This window comes from Pristiophorus japonicus, chromosome 1, assembly GCF_044704955.1.
Source record: "Pristiophorus japonicus isolate sPriJap1 chromosome 1, sPriJap1.hap1, whole genome shotgun sequence".
NCBI lineage: Eukaryota > Metazoa > Chordata > Chondrichthyes > Pristiophoridae > Pristiophorus > Pristiophorus japonicus.
In genome coordinates this window covers 149,868,776-149,893,191 of record NC_091977.1, presented here as the reverse complement: position 1 = coordinate 149,893,191, position 24,416 = coordinate 149,868,776, and the positions used below count along the sequence as shown (strand labels likewise).

Genomic DNA, 24,416 nt, shown 5'->3' with positions numbered 1-24,416 from the left:
CCCTTACGGCTAAAGGGATCAAGGGGTATGGAGAGAAAGCAGGAAAGGGGTACTGAGGGAATGATCAGCCATGATCTTATTGAATGGTGGTGCAGGCTCGAAGGGCCGAATGGTCTACTCCACCTATTTTCTATGTTTCTGAATAGGTTCCTCTCGCTCTCTACTACAGAACTATACATTCATCTTGCATCGAATTACATGGAATATACAGCACAGAAACAAGCCATTCAGCCCAACCAATCCATGCCGACGTTTATGCTCCACTCGAGCCTCCTCCCTTCCTTTTCTAACCCTATCAGCATAACACTCTATTCCCTTCTTCTTCAGATGCTTAGCTATCCTTCCCTTAACTGCCTCAACCACTCCCTGTGGTAGTTTTATGGTTGTATGGATTTTTTCCCTTAATTGGAAACATTCAAATATATCAGATCCTATTTTTTCTGTTGTGCACATTAATAGGGGAACAGATTCTAGCAGCTATTTAATCATGTACATCACTGGGTCCATTGAGTTTTCCAATGTTGCCTGAACAACTGTATCTAAATTGAAAATGTTCTCAAGTAGTGATATAGGGCCCAAGTTTCCACATGATTCGCGCCTGATTTTTAGGAGCAACTGGTGGAGAACGGACTATTTTAGAAATCGCAATTCTCCACATTTTTTTTCTGCAGTTCTAGTCAGGTAGAACAGTTCTACTTTAGAACAGAATTTTTTTCTTCAAAAGGGGGCGTGTCCGGCCACTGACGCCTGATTTGAAAGTTTCCACAGTGAAAATGTACTCCAAACTAAAGTAGAATGGAGCCAGTGAAGATTTTTGTAGAACTGAAAAAACCTGTTCTACACATTAAAAAATCAGGCGCAGGTTACAAATTAGGCGTCCAGAACGAGGTGGGGGGGGGGGGGGGCGGGGAAGGGAAGGGGAAGGGAACTCATTAAATTCGACAATAAATCCTTATTTATACTTATACAAATATTATACAAATAAATCCAACCTGAATAAACATTTATAAGCCAAGAAAAGATTAAATAAACCATCTTCCTACCTGTGTGAAAGTGCTTCAGGCAGCTCAGCGATGTTCCCGCGAACGGGAGGGGGGGGAGGGAGGGGCAGGCAGTAACGAGGCAGCCAACAGCTTTCCACTTGAGGTGGAAGCCTTAGTGAGCTCAGCGATGTTCCCGCGAACGGGAGGGGGGGGGAGGGGCAGGCAGGCAGTAACGAGGCAGCAAACAGCTTTCCACTTGAGGTGGAAGCCTTAGTCAACTCAGCGATGTTCCCGCGAACGGGGGGGGGAGGGAGGGGCAGGCAGTAACGAGGCAGCAAACAGCTTTCCACTTGAGGTGGAAGCCTTAGTCAACTCAGCGATGTTCCCGCGAACGGGGGGGGGAGGGAGGGGCAGGCAGTAACGAGGCAGCAAACAGCTTTCCACTTGAGGTGGAAGCCTTAGTCAGCTCAGCGATGTTCCCGCTAACGGGGGAGGGAGAGAGAGGGAGGGGCAGGCAGGCAGCCAAAGATACAGCAGCAGGCTTCGAGCTGTGAGGGGGACTGAGGCCATTTGGACAGGGAGAGGCAGCCACATCGACAGTTTTATATTTACATTTGCAGAATGGGTGCTGCATTGTCAACACCACATATTATGCAATGGTTCGCCATCAATTCACTGCATAGGAGAGAATTGATTAGACCTCACCGCAACAGGAACGTCGAAGCCCGTAGGTTGATGGGCAGGAGACCTTACCCACATCGACAATATCGAACCAGGCGCTCGTACCTGGACATGAGCGAGGCTGATTGTGTGAAAAGGCTGCGTTTTCGCAGAGAAATTGTCACTGAGATCTGTGATATGGTGAGAGCAGATTTGCAGCCCAGAAGCAGAAGGACAACTGCCTTGTCTGTTGAAGTGAAGGTAACAGCTGCACTTTCTTTCTATGCCTCGGGATCGTTTCAGGCTACAACTGGAGATGTGTGCGCCATCTCTCAACGTGCAATACATACCTGCGTTTACCAGGTCACGGCTGCACTTTATGCGCGAAGGAATGACTTCATCAATTTCCCAATGACGCACAAGCGATCCATAAGAGGGCTGTGGGCTTCTTCAGGATTGCCGACTTCCCAAAGGTACAGGGCTGCATTGATTGTACCCACGTAGCCATGTGAGCACCTGTGGAGGATTCTGAGCAGTACCGAAATAGGAAAGGTTTCCACTCTATCAATGTGCAGCTCGTGTGTGACGACAAGCAGCGCATCATGTCAGTCGATGCGAGATACCCTGGCAGCACCCACGATGCGTTCATCCTACGCGACAGCGTTCTATCTGACATGTTTGAGCAGCAGCCAGAAGGGCAGAGCTGACTACTGGGAGACAAAGGGTATGGCCTGACCACCTGGCTCATGACACCTCTACGCGTGACACGGACAGAAGCTGACCATCAATACAACATGGTGCACATTGCAACCCGCAGCATCATTGAGAGGACCATTGGCATATTGAAACAGCGATTCCGATGCCTGGACCATTCCGGAGGACAGTTGCAATACTCTCCTGAGATGGTCGGTCACTTCACTGTTGTGTGCTGCATGCTCCATAACTTAGCCATCATGAGGCAGCAGGAGCTGGTAGTGGAACCCGAAGACCCACGTGAGGGTCCAGTGCATGATGATAGTATTACGGAAGACCAGGATGTGGATGATAATGACAATCAGGAAAGCATGCAAGTGCCTGATGCCGGAGCACGAGGTCGGAAGAGGGCCGTCCATCGTGCCCCTTTAATGATTGCTCGAGCCTTACGTCAGCAGCTCATCCGTGAACGCTTCAACTACTGATACCTGAGGGCTCTGCGAACACTTTTGCATATGGACATGTTTATTCTTTGCAGTTGTTCCTGCGTTGTGTTGTGTTAATGGAACATGAAACAGTTTTAATGAAAAAATATTTTATTGAAAAGTTAACGTCACTCTAATAAAATATTTGTTGTATCAAACTATACTTTTTAATATGACTCTTGAAGATCACTTAAACTTCAAGATCACTTTTTAGATGCAAAATTAAATAATTTACAGAATGTGCGAGCATTTACACTATAAGATCACTTGAAAACCCTGAGATCACTTATATGTTGTAAAGTTACGAAACTTACAAAACAATTTCAATTTGAAAAACGGTACTACAGCTACATCAAGAACAAGAACAAAAGCAGCAAAGAAAGGCTGCAACCATGTCTCATCCACATCTCAGTGAATGTTCACTTCCTCATGGGGATGTCGTTTGATTGGCTGGGCTGTGTGCCCTTATTGCAGCAGCTACCTCAACCAGGCCCTCCCTGACGGCCTGTGCCGACACTTGAATGCCCTCCCTGACAGCCTGTGCCGACACTTGCATACCCTCCCTGATGGCCTGTGCCGTAATTTGCATGCCCTCCCTGATGACCTGTGCCGTCGATTGCACTCCCTCGGACATTCCCTCCCTAAGTTCCCGTGTCATTACTGCTATTTCTCCCGTCAGGCCCGTCAACTCTTCACCTACTGCATTGACGCCACCGATGAGTGATCGGGTAAGCTCATTGGTCTCCATAGCCAATGCCACAACCTGAGCCGCATCTGTTGCATGCTGCATCTCAGGAGAGCGTGTCTCCAATCTCCTTCTCCTCTGCCTGGGTCTGCCTCGTGGCACCACTACACTGGGAGGCGCGGGCACGGACGGTGGGATGCTCGGTGTTGCAAGCGGCACCACTACACAGGGAGGCGCAGGCTGGGACTGTGGGACGCTCTGTGTTCCAGACGGCTAAACTGGAGGGAGAGGCTCGGGCTGGAATGGTGGGATGCTCTGTGTTGCAGACGGCAGCACTCGAGTGCGAGCCTTGGCTAGGATGTTGGACGAATGGGTGTAAACTGCTCCATGATATCAGCAGCAACACTGGGACCCGAAGCGTCGGAATCGAAACCATAGTAGGTGGAACCAGAACCTATGCGAGAGGGAGGCGTAGGCTGGGACGGTAGTGCAGTGACTGTAGAAAGCTGCATTATACCAGCAGCACCACTGGGACCCGCAACATCGGAAGCGAAAGCATGGAAGGTGGGACCAAGACCTATGCTAGGGGTTGAAACTCTGATGCCCCTTGATGGGGGCTCATAAACATTAAATTGGAAGCTCCCCCCTGCAGACATTTCAGTCATCGCTGCCATCATCCAGTCTGGATCGTCCACAGCTAGTTGTACTGGTTCTTGTTCTGTACCCTCGGGATCCTCAGGGTTGGCAGCAGCAGCAGCATCAGCATCATCATCATCATCATCATCATCATCATGTTCTGCAAAATACATCAAAACAGTCAAATGCTTAACAGCAAGGGAGAGGCCCGGGTGGGTGGCATGAGTACTCTCACACATAGCAGGCCAGGCAGCAGGTTGATTTAAAGGGCCACGATGCATTTTCAGGACTTACCCTCTTCCTCGCGTGCAGGCCCAGCTTGTGCTGTACCGATTGCTTTTCTCCATGTTCGACTCATCATAGCAGCTACCCTTTGTTCCAAGGGTGTCAGTGGATGCAGATTGGGCACGCCTCCTCCTGTTTGAGTTGCTTCCCTTTTGTTGTGGGCCAATTTCTTCTGCAAAGAGTAAAATATAACTTTTTACAGAGTGTCAGTCTGCAAGGTGGGACATACAGATAGCCAGGTTACAATTACGATTAAATTAAAAATGGGAAATATTACTTACACTAACTACTTGACCAAGGTAGTGCCATTTCTTTTTACACTGACTTCCAGATCTCCTGGTATTCACCACTGCGCAGTAATCTTCTGCAACTTGGTTCCAGCGTTTCTTCATTTCTTTTGGTGGCACTTTTATGCGACCTCTGTTGCTGGTATCTAGCTCCTGCCATCTCTGTTCAATTACATTCACTAATATCTCAACTTCCTCATGTAAGAAATTATTTTTCTTGGTAGAGGTTGACCCATTGCAAAGTTGAATTGGCACTTTTTTTTCTCCAAACACAGTCCTTAATTTGCAGGCACAGGTACTGCAAGTTTAGCAGTGAAAAGCTGAACTCACTGATTTCAGCAGGTGATTTCTTCAGCAGTGCTGCTAAAAGCACTCCCTCACACACAGAAATATCAATAAAATTAAAATACAAGCCTTTGCAGGGGTCCAAGAACAAATCTTCACGTTTTCTGCAGCACTTTCTAAAATGGCCGAGTGCCAATGTTTTTTTCACACTGCGCGAACGCTCCAACGCGCACGCGCAGCGTTGCCGGCAGGGAAAACAACTAATTTAAATAGTACCCGCCCCCTCCCACTTACAAAATCGGCGCGAGTGTAGGCTCCGCCCCCCTGCACGTCGCGCCAGGCAGACAAGGAGCTGCAGAACGCTCGAGAATCGCAATTTTTTTTTTTAGGCGCGAGAAACAGGCGCCCAGCTCGGAGGGGCGCCCGTTTTTTTTCTTGTGGAAACTTGGGTCCATAGTTGCTTGAGTAGTGGCATTATTATAGGTGTTTCATAATTGTCAAAAATAACTTGCTCCATTGCTTATTTTGCTGACATTCCTGATAGTATCCTTCATAAACTTTAATACAGAATCCTAGAGCCTGAGGCCCACTGTACCCACACCCCTCATCCCTATACCCCAGCAATCGATTTCCAGATCTCTCCATCATCGCTTCTCTATACAAGACTTGGGGAAATCTCCAGCCATAAGTCCCAGCTTACACTTTGTTCCTTTTTTTTATTCATTCACAGGATGTAGGCGTCACTGGCAAGGCCAGCATTTATTGCCCATCCCTAATTGCCCTTGAGAAAGTGGTGGTGAGCCGCCGCCTTGAACCGCTGCAGTCCCTGTGGTGAAGGTACTCCCACAATGCTGTTAAGTAGGGATTTCCAGGATTTTGATCCAGCAACAATGAAGAAAGAGCGATATATTTCCACATCAGGATGGTGTGTGACTTGGAGGAGAACTTGCAGATGCTGGTGTTCCCATGCATCTGTTGTCCTTGTCCTTCTAGGTGGTAGAGGTTACAAGTTTGGGAGGTACTGTTGAAGAGGTCTTGGCAAATTGCTGCAGTGCTTTTTGTAGATCGTGCATATTGCAGACACACTGCGCCAGTGGTGGAAGGAAAGAATGTTTAAGGCGCTGAATAGGGTGCCAATCAAACAGGCTGGTTTGTCCTGGATGTTCTCGAGCTTCTTGAGTGCTATTGGAGCTGCACTCATCAGGTAAGTGGAGAGTATTCCATCATGCTCCTGACGTGTGCCTTGCAGATGGTGGAAATGCTTTGGGGAGTCAGGAGGTGAGACACTCGTCGCAGAATTACCCAGCCTCTGACCTGCTCTTGTAGCCACAGTATTTATGTGGCTGGACCAGTTATATTTCTAGTCAATGGTGACCCACAGGATGTTGATGGTGGTAATGCCATTGAATGTCATGGAGAGGTGGTTAGACTCTTGTTGGAGATGGTTATTGCCTGGCACTTGTGTGGCGCGAATGTTACTTGCCACTTATCAGCCCACATCTGAATGTTGTCCAGGTGTTGCTGCATGCAGGCACGGACTGCTTCATTATCTGAGAAGTTGCAAATGGAACTGAACACTGCAATCATCAATGAACATCCCCACTTCTGACTTTATGATGGAGGGAAGTTCATTGATGAAGCAGCTGAAGATGGTTGGGCCTAAGTCACTGCCCTCAGGAACTCCTGCAGCAATGTCCTGGGGCTGAGATGATTGACATCCAACAACCACCACCATCTTCCTTTGCGTCAGGTATGACTCTAACCACGGTAGAGTTTTCCTCCTGATTCCTATTGACTTCAATTTTACAAAGGCATCTTGATGCCACACTCCGTCAAATGCTGCCTTGATGTCAAGGGCAATCACTCTCTCCTCACCTCTGGAATTCAACTCTTTTGTCCATGTTTAGACCAAGGCTGTAATGAGGTCTGGAGCCGAGTGGTCATGGCAAAACCCAAACTGAGCGTTGGTGAGCAGGTTATTAGTGAGTAAATGGCACTTGATAGCACTGTCAATGACACATTCCATCACTTTGCTGATGATTGAGAGTAAACTGATGGGACGGTAATTGACTGGATTAGATGTGACTTGCTTTTTGTGGACAGGCCATACCTAGGCAATTTTCTACTTTGCCAGGTAGATGCCAGTGTTGCAGCTGTGCTGGAACCGCTTGGCTAGAGGCATGACTAGTTCTGGAGCGCAAGTCTTCAGCACGACAGTCGGGATGTTGTCAGGGCCCATGGCGACATCTGGAGGAGGCCAAGCTGGATCATCCACTCGGCACTTCTGGCTGAATATGGTTGCAAATGCTTCAGCTTTGTCTTTTGTGTTCACATGCTCCGCTCCGCCACCATTGAGGATGAGGATGTTCATGGTGCCTCCTCCTCCTGTTAATTGTTTAATTGTCCACTTAGATGCTTAATTGTCCATCACCATTCATGACAGGATGTGGTATGGATGCAGATCTTTGACCTCCTTTGGTTGTGAATCCCTTAGCTCTGTCTAGTATGCTGTTTAGGATGTATGTATTCCTGTGTTCTTCATGCCAAGAGTAGCACCAGGCACATAATTTTTAGGTACGCCTGCTGCTGCTGCTTCTGACATGCTCTACACTCGTCACTGAATTGGGGTTGGTCCCCTGGCTTGATGGTAGAGTGTAGAATATGCCAGGCCATGAGGTTACAGATTGTGCTGGAATACAATGCTGACAGCCCACAGTGCTTCATGAATGCCCAGTTTTGAGCTGCTAGATCTGTTCTGAATCGATCCCATTTAGCACGATGGTAGCGCCACGCAACACAATGGAGAGTGTCCTCAGTGTGGACTGTGCGGTGGTCACTCCCACCAATACGGTCATGGACAGATGCATCTGCGACAGGTAGATTTCTGAGGACAAGGTCAAGTTGGTTTTCCCCTCGTGTTGGTTCTTTTACCACCTGCCACAGGCCTAGTCCTGGCAGCTGTGTCCTTCAGGACCTGGCCAGCTCGGTTAGTATTGGTACTACCAATCCACTCTTGGTGATGGACATTGAAGTCCCCCACTCTGTACCCTTTCGTGCTTCTTCGAAGTGATGTTCAACATAGCTGAGAGTGGGCAGTAGGTGGTAATTAGGAGATTTCCTTCCCATGTTTGTTCTGATTCCATGAGGATTTATGGGGTCCAAAGTCAATGTGGAGGACTCCAAGAGTCTGAAACCAATTGTCGCCTCCCTCTGCTGATGGGACAGGGCATACCTAGTGATGGTGAATTCTGGGACGTTGGCTGAAAGATCTTATTCTGAGAGTATGACTATGTCAGGCTGTTGCTTGACCAGTTCCATTTTTTGCACAAGTCCCCAGATGTTCGTAAAGAGAAATTTGACGGGTAGACTGGGCTGGGTGAATATTCAGGGTACTTGACATTTCGGAAGGATAGGCAGAAAGGAAAAGGAGGTGGGTTAATAAAGGATGCGATCAGTACAGTAGAGAGAATTGATCTTGGCTCAAAAGATCAAGATATAGAATCAGTTTGGGTGGAGATTAGAAATAGCAAGGGAAATAAGTCACTGGTTGGAGTCGTCTATAGGCCCCTTAACAGTAGCTACACTGTGGGACAGAGTATAAATCAAGAAACAATGGGGGCTTGTAAAAGAGGTACTGCAATAATCGTGAGCGACTTTAATCTTTATATAGATTGGACAAATCAAATTGGCAAAGAGAGCCTTGAGGACGAGTTCATAGAGTGTATTCGGGACAGTTTATTAGAACAATACGTTGTGGAACCAACCAATAAACAGACTTTGGATCTGGTAATGTGCAATGAGACCAGATTAATTAATGATATCAGAGTAAAGGATCCTCTATGGTGCATATACTGAGCCATTGAGGGAGCAGTGGCAGTCCTACCTGAAGTAATACTGAGCTTAATACTTTGACAGCTTTCACTTTTCAATTTTTTCTGCAAATTCTTCTCTGATTCTTTTTTTCATCCTTGTGCTTAACATTTCCACATTCATTGTCTGCAGGTGTGTACTTGAGAGATCATCAATACCAGTGATGGTCTCCTGTAAACTGCTGAGACACAAACATATACTGCAAAGGCCTGTCAATGAAAAGCTTCTATGTAGTCAAAAAGTATAGTATTTAATGGCCGAGAGCACATTATCTAAGTAAGATGTACTTGCTGGCATACATCTTGAGATACTAAGACTGGAGCAGAGAAGGCTAAGATGACATGTAACACAGCTTTTTAAAATAATGAAGAGTTTTGATAGTGAAAAGGGAAAGACTATTTCCTCTGGTCAAGGATCCATTGATGCAGGGTCATTAATTTAAAATGGTCACTAAGAGTTCGGAGAGATTAGGAGCAATTTCTTTACACTGAAGCTGTTGGAACATGGAATGCTTTTCCACGGGAAGTGGTTGAAGCAGGGCCCCATTGCACCTTTTAAGGGAAAATTGAATAAACATTTGAAGCAGAAGGTGATATTGGACTATGGGGAGAGAGAGAGAAGTGGGATTAGTTTTGGATTGCTCTAGCATAGGGCCGACACAAACACAATGGACTAAATGGTCTGTCTCTGGACTGAAAACTTCTGTGGTTCTATTTAATTTGGTATCTTGCAAATCTACCTTTGTTATCTGCATTTCCTTGTCGCCTTGTTGTTTTTCTCTAATGTTTGTACTGTTCTTGTGAGAATGAGGTCACTCATGCTCTCACTATCACTATGCGCACTATCATGCGCGCGCTCTCTTTTCCATTTACCCCATTTCATAACCTCCACTGCATTGCCCTTTCCCTTATCTTCCCAGACCGCTCGTGAACTGCAGTCAGGAGGATAGGCAATCTACTGTCAGAACACCAACAGTGTGGAAAATATATCCAGAGCCATACCTCCCTTCTTTTGCTTTCCCCCACCCCATGTAGAGTTGCCTGACTTCTGCTCAGTGCTACCCTACAACAGAATTCAGTGCTATGTAAAATTACAAGAGTAAACCGAGAGGACAGTGCACATCCATATCTGTGTCTCGTGTTCCAGCATTCTAGAAGCTTACTTTTGGAATACTAGATGGATATAAGCATTACTGTGCCCCAGTGAAGACCAGTTTTAACCTGTGTTCTATATACCTCACTACAGCAGCTGGAATTATTCTCTGACCTGGCCAACTGTCTTACATAATGGAGGGAAATAACTTGGAGAGATGCACATCCTGTCAACTGCTTTAAAAACTGACATTGTCCACAACTGTGTAAACTATTTCCTTCCAGTGCTGTAAGATAGGGGTGTGGTTACAACAGAAGACTTGCAAATGGAAAAAATTGGTTTCAATATTGAAATTTATCCAAATGATGCTGTTTCTTCCAACTTGCTTGTGGCATGACTTCACCAGCAGCTTCAATCAAGGGAGTGATTAGCTATACCGGATTTAAGGCTACTTTGATCTTTTATGTGACGGAAAGACCATTAAGGTTTTTGCTTCTGAAAGTAGCTCCTTTGATGAGATTTTTCTGAGGAAAGTGCATGCCACATTACATCTTCTAAATGAGTACCACAGATCATGCAGTTACTGGAAGATATTCTCATGATCAGCTTTGATAAATCACTGACAGTTCTTTTGGATGATTTAATACTTGTAGCTCTTCCATCTTGTGTACTTTAATCTGTTCTCTGTAGTCTACAATATGGCCAAAGGCTATAACAACGTCTGTTCAAAATTGCAGAGTTGGAAGTTGAATTTTAAAAGCAAATCAAAGCCTCAGGGAAACTGATAGGAACGGATGTTAGGAGATGGAAATAAGAGAAACTGGGTGAGCATGAGGGCTACTCTTGCCTTGGGTTAGTTAGTGGATTGAGAGTTAAGATGAATGACCGTGGAGCAAAGGGGAGGCGAGGAAACAAAGCTGAGTCATTCAAAGAGGAAAAGTTAAGCATAGCAGAGGCGAGTGAGTGGTTGGATAGGGAATGGATAGTAGGAAGATAAAGGCATAGGGGATGTGATGAGAGCACAGGAGTGGGAGGAGCACAAATGATTGGTGGTGAGGATGGGAAGGGAGTTACTAAGGGCTGCAATTTCCCTGAAACCCTTACTCCAGATGCAGTTTGCAACTATTCGTGGCTCATTTTCTCCACCGCACCACTTCTATTTCTCCCTTCTCTTTTGCCAACTGCTCCTCTTCCATTTCTCTCTCTTTATTGGTTTATTTCATCTTAAGAAATGGTGATGGGCATGGCAGTGAAGATGAAAGGCATGGCCATGAAGGGGAGGACTGGGATCTTCAGGCTACAGTTTCGAATGGCAGTTGTGGTGAAAATGTGGCTTGCAGCCTTCTGCAGCTCCCTTCCCATGTCCTCACCAAGTTTCTATTGCTGCCACATTACTTATTTGCATTTCCAAAATCCCTTCCCATTCCCATCACAAATCACTCCAATCAGTTCTCCTTATTCGCAGAATCCCCTCACATTTTGTATGCTCCCTTCCCTCTTGCTCCTTGTCACCTCTCTTCACCATTGCACCTTTATCCATTTGCCCACTACCACCTTGCTGCGTCCTCACCGCCAATCCCTCCCCAAGGGTGAGTGGTAAGAGGTCCATAGCCTCCCTCTCAAACCCATGCCCTTCCCTCCTCCCACATCCATCCAGTGAAATTCTAACAACACCCATCGCCCCCACCCCCACCATTGTACCATCCAATTGTTTCTCAAATGATTGCAGGATTTTTGCCTCCATTACTCTATCTGGAAGTTTGTTCCACACACCCTACCCAATCAGGCCATACAATTGGATCATGTCAAAACGTGTTCACTTATAGTTTGGCAGTAAAGATACTTGCAATATATTTATCTTATTTATCTTTCGAAACACAAAGTACTGGAACAATTTGGTTCTATAATATTTGTTTTTAAATATATACATATATATATAATATCATCTAACAAATAACATTTTTAACTCCATCATGTGCTTGCCAAACCAAAATGTTGCTGTTCAGAATCTCCAACTGAGTCAATGATATTCGCATCTCAGTTTCCTTGGTGGCCAGTTGTAGGTAAAAAAGGAAATTATGCAATATCATAAATGCCCCTTTTATTATAAAGCAGCGATTCCTCTGACTCACCATCAGCAACACCATGTCTACAATATCTTATTAAAAATCTTATTTCTGTGTGCACTTTTTTTCTGCAAAACATGACTTCCTGTTATCACACTTTGTGTCAGTTTTTTCTCATTATAAATTTCTATGTCCACATTTATAATAGATTTTTCCTGTGTAAACTCATCACTCTAATTCTGGTCACCAGGTTCCCACAAGTTGTCCAAAATTTTATTTGAAATTGTTTTTATCTGCCATTTTGTCTCAATAACTTAAATTTCTAATCTACAAAATCAGGGATTAAATAAAACAATACATACTTCACAATAGCATTATATTTGAATTTTCTTTTTGAATTTTCAATGCCTGACCTTGGATTTGATGCTTTAGTGCAGTGACTCTTGAAGCTGAATTTGGATTGTGCAGTCTGAGTAGTACAGTTTACTTAACATGGTGAGCAGATTATTGGTGAGTAATTATTCACTTGATAGCACTATTGACTCCTGTCATCATTTTGCAGATGATTGAGAGTAGGGTGGTGATTGGCGTACTTTTTGTGGACAAGTGATACCTAGGCAATTTTCCACATTGTGAGCGAGATGCCAGTGTTGTAGCCGTACTGGAACAGCTTGGCTGGAGTTAAAAATATTTCAATATCTCAAGTCTTCAATAACATTCAACCAACTAAATTGACAGAAATATGTTTCATTAGCTTTTTGCAATAAGTAGCTACAGGTATATGTGCAGCTGCTTTTTGATTTACATAAAAGTAGTAAATTCAGTCCACTCTCGGTGAGTGCGAGGATAGAACTTAAATTCATCATTATAGTTAAAATTAGGCTTTTGAGATTTGTAGACATTTTTCACCACCTAGGGAGCCTAAGTTAGTTGCCATACTAACCCTATGCCTGCAGGTGCTGTCACTAAGGGGCAGCACATAGATGAGAAAGAGGGGATAGAAGATCGATCCTTGGGGAACACTGCAGATGATAGTGTGGGGAGGGAAAAGACACTATTCTTGGTGTTGCACTGACTGCTTTTGAATAATTTAGAAATAGAACTATGTAAGATCAGTCCCATTTTGCTCGACATTGGAGGAATCATAGAACATAAGAACATAAGAAATAGGAGCAGAAGTAGGCCACCTGGCCCCTCGAGCCTGCTCAGCCATTTAATAAGATCATGGCTGACCTGATCATGGACTCAACTCCAAGTCCCTTCCCACTACCCATAACCTTTTAATCCCTTATCGCTCAAAAATCTATCTATCTCCTTCTTAACTATATTTAGTGACCCAGCCTCCACAGATCTCTGGGGCAGAGAAATCCATTGATTTACAATCCTCAGAAGAAATGCCTCCTCAGCTCAGTTTTAAATGGGCAGCCCCTTATTCTGAGACTGTGTCCCCTAGTTTTAGTTTCCCCTATGAATGGAAATATCCTCTCTACATCCACCTTGTCAAGCCCCCTTGTTTCGATAAGATCACCTCTCATTCTTCTGAACTTCAATGTGTATAAGCCCAACTTACTCAACCTATCTTCATAAGTCAATCTCCGGAATCAACCTAGTGAACCTTCTCTGAACAGCCTCCAATGCAAGTATATCCTTCCTTAAATACGGAGACCAAAACTTTATGCAGTACTCCAGGTGTGGCCTCACCAATACCCTACAGTTGTAGCAAGACTTCTCTGCTTTTACGCTCAAACCCCCTTGCAATAAAGGCCAACATTCCATTTGCCTTCCTGATTACTTGCTGTACCTGCATACTAACTTTTTGTGTTGCATGTACAAGGACCCCCAGGTCCCTGTGTATTGCAGCACTTTGCAATTTTCCAACATTATACTCCATCTGCCAAATTTTTGCCCACTCACTTAGCCTGTCTATAACCCTTTGCAGATTTTTTGTGTTCTCCTTACAATTTGTTTTCCCACCCATCTTTGTATCATCAGCAAACTTGGCTACATTACACTCTGTCTCTTCATTCAATTCATGAATATAGATTATAAATAGTTGAGGCCCCAGCACCGATCCCTGTGGCACCCCACTAGTCACTGCCAACCGGAAAATTACGCATTTATTCTGACACTCTGTTTTCTGTTCGTTGGCCAATCCTCTATCCATGCTAATATATTACCCCCAACCCCGTGAACTTTTATCTTGTGCAGTAACCTTTTATGTGTCACCTTATCGAATGCCTTCTGGAAATCCAAATACACCACATCCACTGGTTCCTCTCTTATTCACCCTGCTTGTTATATCCTCAAAGAACTCCAGTAAATTTGTCAAACATGATTTCCCTTTCATAAAACCATGCTGACTCTGCTTGATTGAATCATGCTTTTCCAAATGTCCCGCGACTGCTTCCTTAACAATGGACTCCAGCAATTTCCCAACAACAGATATTCGGCTAACTGGTCTATAGTTTCCTGCTTTTTGTCTGCCTCCTTTTTTAAATAGGGGCGTTACATTTGCGGTTTTCCAATCCGCTGGGACCGCCCCAGAGAATTTTAGTTGATTACAACCAATGCATCCACTATCTCTGCAGCCACTTAAGACCCTAGGATGTAAACCATCCGGTCCAGAGGACTTGTCCGCCATTAGTCCCATTATTTTACCGAGTACTACTTCATTAGTGATAGTGATTGTATTAAGTTCCTTCCTCCCTATTGCCCCTTGATTATCCACTATTGGGATGTTTTTAGTGTCTTCTTCCGTGAAGACCGATACAAAATATTTGTTCAACTTCTCTGCCATTTCCCTGTTCTCCATTATTAATTCCCCAGCCTCATCCTGTAGGGGACCAACATTTACTTTAGCCACTGTTTTCCTTTTTATGTACTTGTAGAAACTCTTACTAACTTTTTTAAATATTTTGTGCTTGTTTTTAGTCGTTCTTTGCTGGCTATTAAAAGTTTCCCAATCCTGTGGCCTCCCACTAGTCTTGGCCACATTGTATACCCTTGTTTTCAATTTGATACCATCCCTTATTTCCTTGGTTAGCCATAGATGGTTATCCCTTCTCTTAGTCTTTCCTTCTCATTGGGATATATTTTTGTTGCGAGTTATGAAATATCTCCTTAAATGTCTGCCAGTGCTCATCAACCGTCCCATACTTTAATCTGCATACACTGTAGTGTTTGAGGAGGTTAATAATAACTGAATAACTTTTATTTATATAGTGCCTTTACCATAGTAAAACGTCCCAAGGTGCTTCACAGCAGTGTTACAAGACAAAACAGATAAATTTGACACTGAGCCACAAAAGAAGAAATTAAGGCAGATGACCAAAAGCTTGGTTAAAGAGGTAGGTTTTAAGGAGTGTCTTAAAGGAGGAAAGAGAGGTAGAGAGGCGGAAAGGTTTAGGGAGGGAGTTCCAGAGCTTAGGGCCCAACAGCTGAAGGCACAGCCACCGATGGTTGAGCAGTTATATTGACAGATATTCAAGAGGGCCGAATTTGAGGAGCAGATACATCTTGTGGGGGTTGTGAGGCTTAAAAAGATTAGAGATAGGGAGGGGTAAGGCCATGGAGTGATTTGTAAACCAGGATGAGAATTTTGAAATCGGGGCATTGTTCAAACGGGAGCCAATGTAGGTCAAAAAGCGCAAGGTGATGAGTGATCGTGACTTGGTGCGAGTTAGTACACTGGCTGCTGAGCTTTGGATGACCTCAAGTTTACGTAGTGTAGAATGTCGGAGGCCAGCCAGGAGTGAGTTGGGATAGTCAAGTCTAGAGGTAACAAAGGCATGAATGAGGGTTTCAGCAGCGGAAGAGCTGAGCTGAGGCGGGGCGGAGGCGGGCAATGTTACGGAGGTGAGAAAAGGTGATTTTAGTTATGCCATGGATATGAGACTGGAAACTCATTTCAGGGTCAAATGTAACACCTAGGTTGTGAACAGTGTGGTTCACCCTCAGATTGATGCTAGGGAGAGGGATGGAGTCAGTGGTTAGGGAACGCAGTTAGTGGCGGCGACCAAAGATAATGGCTTCGGTCTTCCCAAAATTTAATTGGAGAAAATTTCTGCTCATCCAGTACTGGATGTCAGACAAGCAATCTGACAATTTAGAGACCAAGGAAGGGTCGAGAGAAGTGGTGGAGAGGTAGAGCTGGGTGTCGTCAGCGTACATGTGGAAATTGACTCCATGTTTTCGGATGATATGGCCAAGGGGCAGTATATAGATGAGAAATAAGAGTGGGCCAAGGACAGATCCTTGGGGGACACCAGAGGTAACTATGCGGGAGTGGGAAGAGAAGCCATTGCAGGAGATTTTCTGGCTGCGATTAGATAGATAAGAATGGAACCAGGTGAGTGCATTCCCACCCAGCTGGATGATGGTGGAGAGGCATTGGAGGAGGTTGGAGTGGTCAACTGTGTCAAAGGCTGCAGACAGGTCCGGAAGGACGAGGAGGGATAGTTTACCATTATCACACACAGAGGATGTCAGTTGTGACTTTGATGAGAGCTGTTTCGGTACTATGGCAGGGGCGAAACACACATTGAATCCATGGAAAGATGGTCACGGATTTTGGAGGCGACAATACGTTCAAGGACTTTGGACAGGAAAGGGAGGTTAGAGATGGGGGAGATAGCTAGCAAGCAAAGTCGGACCAAGGATTGTTTTTTTGAGAGGGGTGATGACAGCAGATTTGAAAGAGAGGGGAAGAGTACCTGAGGAGAAAGTACCATTAACAATGTCGGCTAACATAGGAACCAAAAAAGCAAATTGGGTGGTCAGTTTAATTGGAATAGGGTCAATGCAGCAGGAAGTGGGTCTCATGGACAAAGATGAGCTTGGGGAGATCAAAGAGAAACTAGAGAAAGATGTGAGTTTCGGGCGAGGGCAGGTGGGAGCCTCAGATGAAGTTTGGTCCTGTGGGCTAGGTGAAAGAAGGGAACTCACAGAGGCAGCTGATCGAATGGTCTCAATCTTTGAGACAAAGAAGTCCATGAGCTCCTCATACTTGTTGGAGTTGAGTGTGGTGGAGTTAGGGGAGAAGGGTTGAAGGAGACGGTTAGCAGTAGAGAATAGTAGCCGGAGGTTATTTTTGCAATCCAGAATGATTCTGGAATAGTGAGCAGTTTTTGTAGACAAGAGTTGGAATCGATAATCTTTTATGTGTTCGAGCCAGATCTGGCTAAACCAGTTGTCCACCACATCCGTTAAAGTCTGTGCCCTTTTGACTTGAAGGAGCGAAAATTAGGGTTGTACCAGGGGGAATGGCCAGTGTGGGAGAGAGTAATCTTTTTAAACGGGATTAGGGCATCAAAGGTGGTGGTGAGGGTGTGGTTGAGCAGATCGCTGGCTGCAGAAATGTCATCGTTGAAAGAGAGCCAAAGGTTGGACAGTTTTGAATTGAGAAGTGCAATTGTAAGAGAGTTTGGAGAGAGTTTTTTCCAGGGGCGGATGTAGAAGGAAGTAATGTTTTGGATTGTGGAAGGGGGATGTGTGTCAAGAAAGATACAAGGATATGGTCAGAGATGGCTTTATCTTTAATTGACACAGTTGGAATAGCAAGGCCACAAGAGATTGCAAGGTCAAGGGGGTGGTCATGAATATGAGTTGCGAAGGGAAAAGACATCACTGTCACCGAGGCTGAAATTCACAGCAAAAATTTGCATTTATACACTACCTTTAACACAGAAAAATGTCCCAATGCCCTTCAGAAAAGTGTAACCAGACAACAATTGACACCGAGCTAAAGGGATATAAGCAGTGATGATTAAAAGCTTGGTCAAAGAGAAGTAGTTTATAAGGATGGTCTTAAAGGAGGAAAGGGAGGTTTCAGAATTCCAGAGCTTCAGGCTTAGACAGTTGAAGGTATGGTCACCAATGGTGGGGCAAAAGGATTGGGATATGCACAAGAAGCCAGAGTTGAAGGAACGTAGCATACGCATAGGGTTGGAGAAGGTTACAGAGATTGGGAGGAACAAAGTCATTGAATGGATTTAAAGGCAAGGATGAGGAATTTAATTTCGAGAATTTGAGTGACTGGGGTCAATATATGTCAGCGAGCACACGGATGATGGGTGTTCGTTTGCTGCTGGGCACGACCTCGCTCCTCCAGACCTCGCTCGACCTCGCTGCTCCCGGGCCCCGACCTCGCTGCTCCCGGGCCCCGATCTTGCTGCTGGCCTCTCCCGCTCAGCTCCAACTCGATCCGACAGCATCGGGCGGCGAGCGACGAGAAAAAAAAACGACCTAGGGCCCTGCATCGGGGGACTGCAGGCTGCAAGAATCGGCGACATTCACACTCGCCGGCAACGGTGAGAGCAATCGTGGGAACCGAGGGAGGGAGTGGGATCTTACCAACAGTGGAGTCGGGGTCCAGGAGTGAGGTCGTGAAGAACGAGCCCGGGAGAGGTGCAGGGCCCAGGAGCGAGTTCAGGGCAAAGCAGCGAGGTCGGGACCCAGCAGCGAAGCCGAGGCCCAGGAGTGGACCAGCAACGAGATCGTGGCCCAGGGAAGGTGCAGCATATAGGCCAGCAGCGAGGTCGGTAGGTCGACACGGACGGCGTTCTCTGAAACCGAGGGAGAGAGGACCTGTGGGAAGGAGGGAGGGTAACAGTAGGAATATTTGTGTGCGCGCGCTCGGCCCATGCAGCAGAGCCTGGTCTCCTGTTGTCTTGGATCCACTTGCCATTGGACCAAGACCTTGCTCTGTCAAGCCCGTGTGGTAGCTGGTGTGCAACGGCCACCCCACGTTAAAAGAATTCACGCACAGGCATCTTCCACCCTTTAAAATGTTCAGGACCTGGAACATCAGGACCCTCATGGACAATCCCAACAGCGACTGACTGGAACACTATACTGTTATCGTTGCCCGGGAACTCGGACAATTCGACATAGTCATCGCCACCCTAAGCGAGACTCAGCGGGCAGGACAAGTCCAGCTCAAGGATCATCATCATAGGCAGTCCCTCGGAATCGAGGAAGACTTGCTTCCACTGTTAGAATGAGTCCTTAGGTGGCTGAACTGTCCAATACGAGAGCCACAGTCCCTGCCACAGGTGGGACAGTCAGTCATTGAGGGTAAGGGAGGATGGCCGCACGTTCTTTCCACTACCTGCACTTGTTTTCTGCATGCACTTGGCGATGAGACTCGAGGCGCTCAGCACCCTCCCGGATGCACTTCCTCCACTTAGGGCGGTCTTTTGGCCAGGGACTCCGAGGTGTCGGTGGGAATGTTGCACTTTATCAGGGAGTGTTTGAGGGTGTCCTTATAATGTTTCCTCTGTCCACCTTTGGATCGTTTGCAATGAAGGCGTTCCGAGTAGAGCGCTTGCTTTGCGAGTCTCGTGTCTGACATGCGGACAATGTGGCCTGCCCAGCAGAGCTGATCAAGTGTGATCAGTGCTTCAATGGTGGGGATGTTGGCCTGGTCGAGGACGCTAATGTTGGTGCGTCTGTCCTCCCAGGGGATTTGTAGGATCTTGCGGAGGCATCGTTGGTATTTCTCCAGCGACTTGAGGTGTGTACATGGTCCATATCTCTGAGCCATACAGGAGGGCGGGTATTACTACAGCCCTGTAGACCATGAGCTTGGTGGTAGATTTGAGGGCCTGGTCTTCGAACACTCTTTTCTTCAGGTGGCCAAAGACTGTGCTGGAGGAACCAAGGTAGTGGATATACCAGATTCTGGAAAGGCAAATCAGAAGAAGAATGCCGCCTCCATCGGATAGGCTTCGCCATAAAAAATGAGCTATTTGGGCGTCTTAGCCACACCCCCTGCGGGATAAACGAATGCTTCATGACCCCTCGGCTCACCCTAGCCTGGAACCAGTGCACTACGGTCATCAGTGCATACGCCCCAACCCTGGAAGCTGCAGATGAGACCAAAGAGAAATTCTACTCCAGCCTTAAACAATCCCTGTCCCGATTCCAACGGGCGACAAGCTGATCCACCTTGCCAACTTGAACGCCAGAGTTGGAAATGACACAGACCTCTGGGGAGATGTGATCGGTAGAAAAACTCCAACGTTGCCCTCCCCCTGACGAAATGCTTAGAACATGGTCTTGTCATAACCAACCTTGTTTCATCAGAGAGACAAGTACAAGGCCTCATGGCAACTCTCTAGCTCCAAGCACTGGCTTCTGTTAGACTATGTCATCGTCCAAGCGAGGGACCACAAGGACGTCCGCTTCACCCGCGCCATGACGGGAGCTGATGACTGCTGGACTGACCACCGCCTAATCAGCCCTGTTATTTCCATCAATGTAGCTCCAAAACAGCAGCAGCAACAGAAACGTTACCGTTGGAAAATCAATGCTGGAGCACTCAAAGACCCTGCTCAGAAAGCCCTGTTCAGCAAGTGCCTCACAACCAAGCTGCCGGCTTCCAGTGAGGACGGAGACGCAGAGTGTCCACAGTGCCTGGTCTGCCCTCAAGGCCTCCATAATTAGCACCTGTGAAGAGATGCTTGGTCACTTCACCAGGATATATCAAGACCGGTTCGATGAGAACGACCAGGAGATCCAGGAGCTAATAAGCAAATGCAAGGTATTCTTGAACTGGAAACAGCATCACAACTTGAGAGCAAGAAAGCAGCTCTATAGACATCTGAAGGCCAAGGTCCAACATAAAACTCGTAACCTAAAGAACAAATGGTGGGTGGAAAAACTGCAGGAGACCCAGCAACTAGCCGACAACCACGCGTACATGGATTCTTTAGCGCAGTCAAGACCACCTACGGCCCAAGGTCCTACCCCACTGAGGGCCAAGAACGGAGAAGTACTCATTAAGGAATGAAAAGCAGTCAGTGCCCACTGGAAGGAGCACTTCGAAGATCACCTTAACCGAGACTTGATCTTCAACGTGAATGTTCTCGACTCCATCCCACAGCATGCTACCCGCCACCACCTCAGCACAACCCCAGCCCGGCATGAGGTTGAAAAGACCATCCAACAACTGAAGAACAACAAGGCCTCAGGAGCAGATGGAATCCCCGTCGAAGTACTAAAGCATGGCAGAAAAGTACTATTGCGTGAATCCATGAAATCATTTGGAAGGAGGAGAGCATGCCAGGGGATCTCACAGATGCCATAATCGTGACCATCTTCAAGAAAGGTGACAAGTCCGATTGTGGTAATTACAGAGGAGTTTCCCTGCTGTCTGCCACAGGAAAAGTCATTGCAAGAGTCCTTCTTAATCGCCTTCTCCCAGTGGCTGAAGAGTTTCTCCAAGAGTCGCAATGCTGATTCTGCCCACTAAGGGGCACAATGGACATGATCATCTTCGTGCGTCAAATCCAAGAAAAATGCAGCGAGCAGCATCAACCTCTGTACATGGCTGCCTTTGACCTCACAAAGGTCTTCAACACTGTTAACCGTGAATGATTATGGAGTGTCCTTCTCAAATTCGGCTGACCTCAAAAGTTTGTCACTATCCTCCGCCTGCTTCACGAAGACATGCAAGCCGTGATTCTGACCAATGGATCCACCACAGACCCAACACATGTGCGGAACGGGATCAAGCAAGACTGCGTCATCGCGCCAATGTTTTTCTCAATCTTCCTTGCTGCTATGTTCCATTTCATGCTCAGTAAGCTCCCTGCTGCAGTGGAGCTAATCGACAGAACAAATGGGAAATTGTTCAACCTCTGTCGCCTCCAGTCCAGATTCAAGGTCATCCCATCCTCTGTCATTGAATTACAGTATGCAGACGACGCTTGCATTTGCGCACACTCGGAGGTCGAACTCCAAACCACCGTCAACACCTTTGTCGAAGCGTACAAGAGTATGGGCCTTACATTAAACATCCGTAAGACACAGGTTCTGTACCAACCTGCCCCCATCACAGAGTACTGCTCCGACTATCAAGATTTATGACGAGGCCTTGGACAAAGTGGTCCACTTTCCATACTTCCGGAGCCTACTTTCAACAAGGCAGACATCAATGACGAAGTCCAACACCGCCTTCAGTGTGCCAGTGTAGTCTTCAGTCGCCTGAGGAAGAGAGTGTTTGAAGACCAGGATCTCAAAACTGGCACCAAGCTCACGGTCTACAGAGCAGTAGTGATATCCGCCCTCATGTATGCTTCAGAGATATGGACTATGTACAGCAGGCACCTCAAAGCACGAGAGAAGTACCACCAATGTCAGTGTTCTCGCTCAGGCCAACATCCTCAACATTGAAGCATTGACTACGCTCGATCAGCTCCAATGGATGGGCCACATCTTTCTCATGCCCGACACGACTCCCAAAACAAGCGCTCTACTCGGAGCTTCGACACAGCAAGCGAGCCCCAGGTGGGCAGACGAAACGCTTCAAGGACGCCCTCAAAGCCGCCTCGAAAAAGTGCAACATCCCCATCGACACCTGAGAATCCCTGGCCCAAGACCGCTCAAAGTGGAGGAGAAGCATCCGGGAAGGTGCCAAACACCTGTAATCTCTAAGCCGGGAGTACGCGGAAGCCAAACGCAAAAAGCGGAAGGAGCGCATGACAACCCAAGCACCTCGCCCACCCATCCCGACAACCACCACCTGCCTCACCTGTGACAGAGACTGTAGATCCCACATTGGTCTCATCAGTTGCCTGAGAACTCATATTAGTGTGGAAGCAAATCATCCTCAACTCTGATAAGAAGATGGGTGTTCGGGACTTGGTATGGATAGCATACGTGCAGCAGAGTTTTGGATGTGCTGAGGCTTATGGAAAATGGATAATGGGAGATTAACCAAGGAACAGCTGTGGATGTGGCCATCCATGAGCTTTGGAATAGTCAAGTCTGGAGGAGACAAAGCCATAGATGAGGATTTCCGCAGTAGATGGGCTGAAGCAGTGGCAGTGACGTAATGTTACACAGATGGAAGTTAGCAGTCTTTGTGACGGAGGCAGTATGGAGTGAGAAGCTTATTTCGGGGTTAAGTTAGACACCAAAGTTGCCAACAGCTGATTTCAAGCTATAATGATAGATGGTAGGGGTGGGGAGGCAGGGGAAGGGAATCAGTGGTGAATGGCACGGAATTTGCAGCAGAGACAGGTCATTGGCTTTGGTCTTCCCAATGTTTAATTGGAAGAAATTGCGCCTCATCCAGGACTGGATGCTGGACGAGTAGTGTGATAACACAACAACAACTTGCATTTATATAAAACTTTTAACGTAGTAAAACATCCTGAGGCACTTTGCAGGAGTGTTATCAAACAAAGTTTGACACCGAGCCACGTAAGGAGATATTAGGACAGGTGGCCAAAAACTTTAGTCAAAAAGGTCGGTTTTAAGGAGCATCTTGAAGGAGGAGAGGTAAAGTGGTTGGAGACGTTTAGGGAACACAGTTATTGCAGGGTTGGGACAGGTAGTCGAACCGAGTGTAATCGGCATACATGTGGAACCAGACCCCACGGGAGAGAAATTGGATAGCACCAACCTACTGGCATGAACTGAACGCAGGGAACGATTCCTGTGCCAAGACTGTTTGGCCCAAGGCTTGATTGAAATTAGACCACCGATCTGTACGTGGCTGCTGTGCACTCCAGACCATTCGCCAGCAAAGCAGACATCAATTTGGGCAGCTGCAACAACCCTAGAGAATGTCGGTGGGGGGGTGGAGGGAGGCGATCGCGAGAGGGTTGAACTGGTGCTGGCAGTGCTCTTTGAGACTGCTGAGGCGCCCCGTCAATTATTAAACTCTGATTAACCTGAGACTCTGCTTACTTAACAACAATTAGACTTTGAGGGGTAGAAATTCACATCGTTAACCGCTGCCGCCTCCCGCAAAATTGTACGGGAGTTAGCGGAGGCGCGAACCGGCAGTACCCCGATCTGCTGAGCTTGCGATGATGACGTCATCGCCATGCGCAGTGACCCGTTTTTGCCCCGGAGCAGAAATTGGGTAGCGCCCCACTTGCGAACCGGGCCGCAGTTTGCTCGTGGGGCGAAAGTTAAAGGGGACGTGTGTTTCGCCATTTTTTTTTAATTGACGACTTATCGGTCTAGCTTTTCGTTGAATATTTTGCAGGGTCTGTGCTGCAGTGTTGTAGCCCGGCACTCTGCTTCTGTGCCGGGCTGCTGCCACAGCACCCTGCTCCCCGGTGGAGAAGTGGTGGCCCCTCTCCCCACTGCAGAGCTCGCAGCGTGCCCTCCCCTGTAACTGCAGGGGAGGACCCTATTCTCCCACCAGCACTAAGGGGCGCTCCGCATAGCACTGGAAAATTCGCGCGCTTACCACCCTGGTCCCGCCCCCAAGAGGAAGTGGAACGCAATGTCGGGCGCGGGTCGGTAACTCCAATTTCGAGGCAGGGGCGGGACTTCTGCGCCAGGCACAGGAAGTCCTGCCTCGCATCGGTTACCGCCCCCAAACGGGGTGCTAGTGAATTTTGGCCCCTGTGTCTTGATAAGGTGTAGTT

General features: G+C 46.9%; 1 protein-coding gene across 11 annotated transcripts in view; it reads left to right on the top strand.

Moving 5' to 3' along the window:
* Positions 1–24,416, top strand: part of apc (APC regulator of WNT signaling pathway) — a 388,865-nt gene that overhangs the window by 256,045 nt on the left and 108,404 nt on the right. The gene's annotated exons all lie outside the window — the stretch shown is intronic.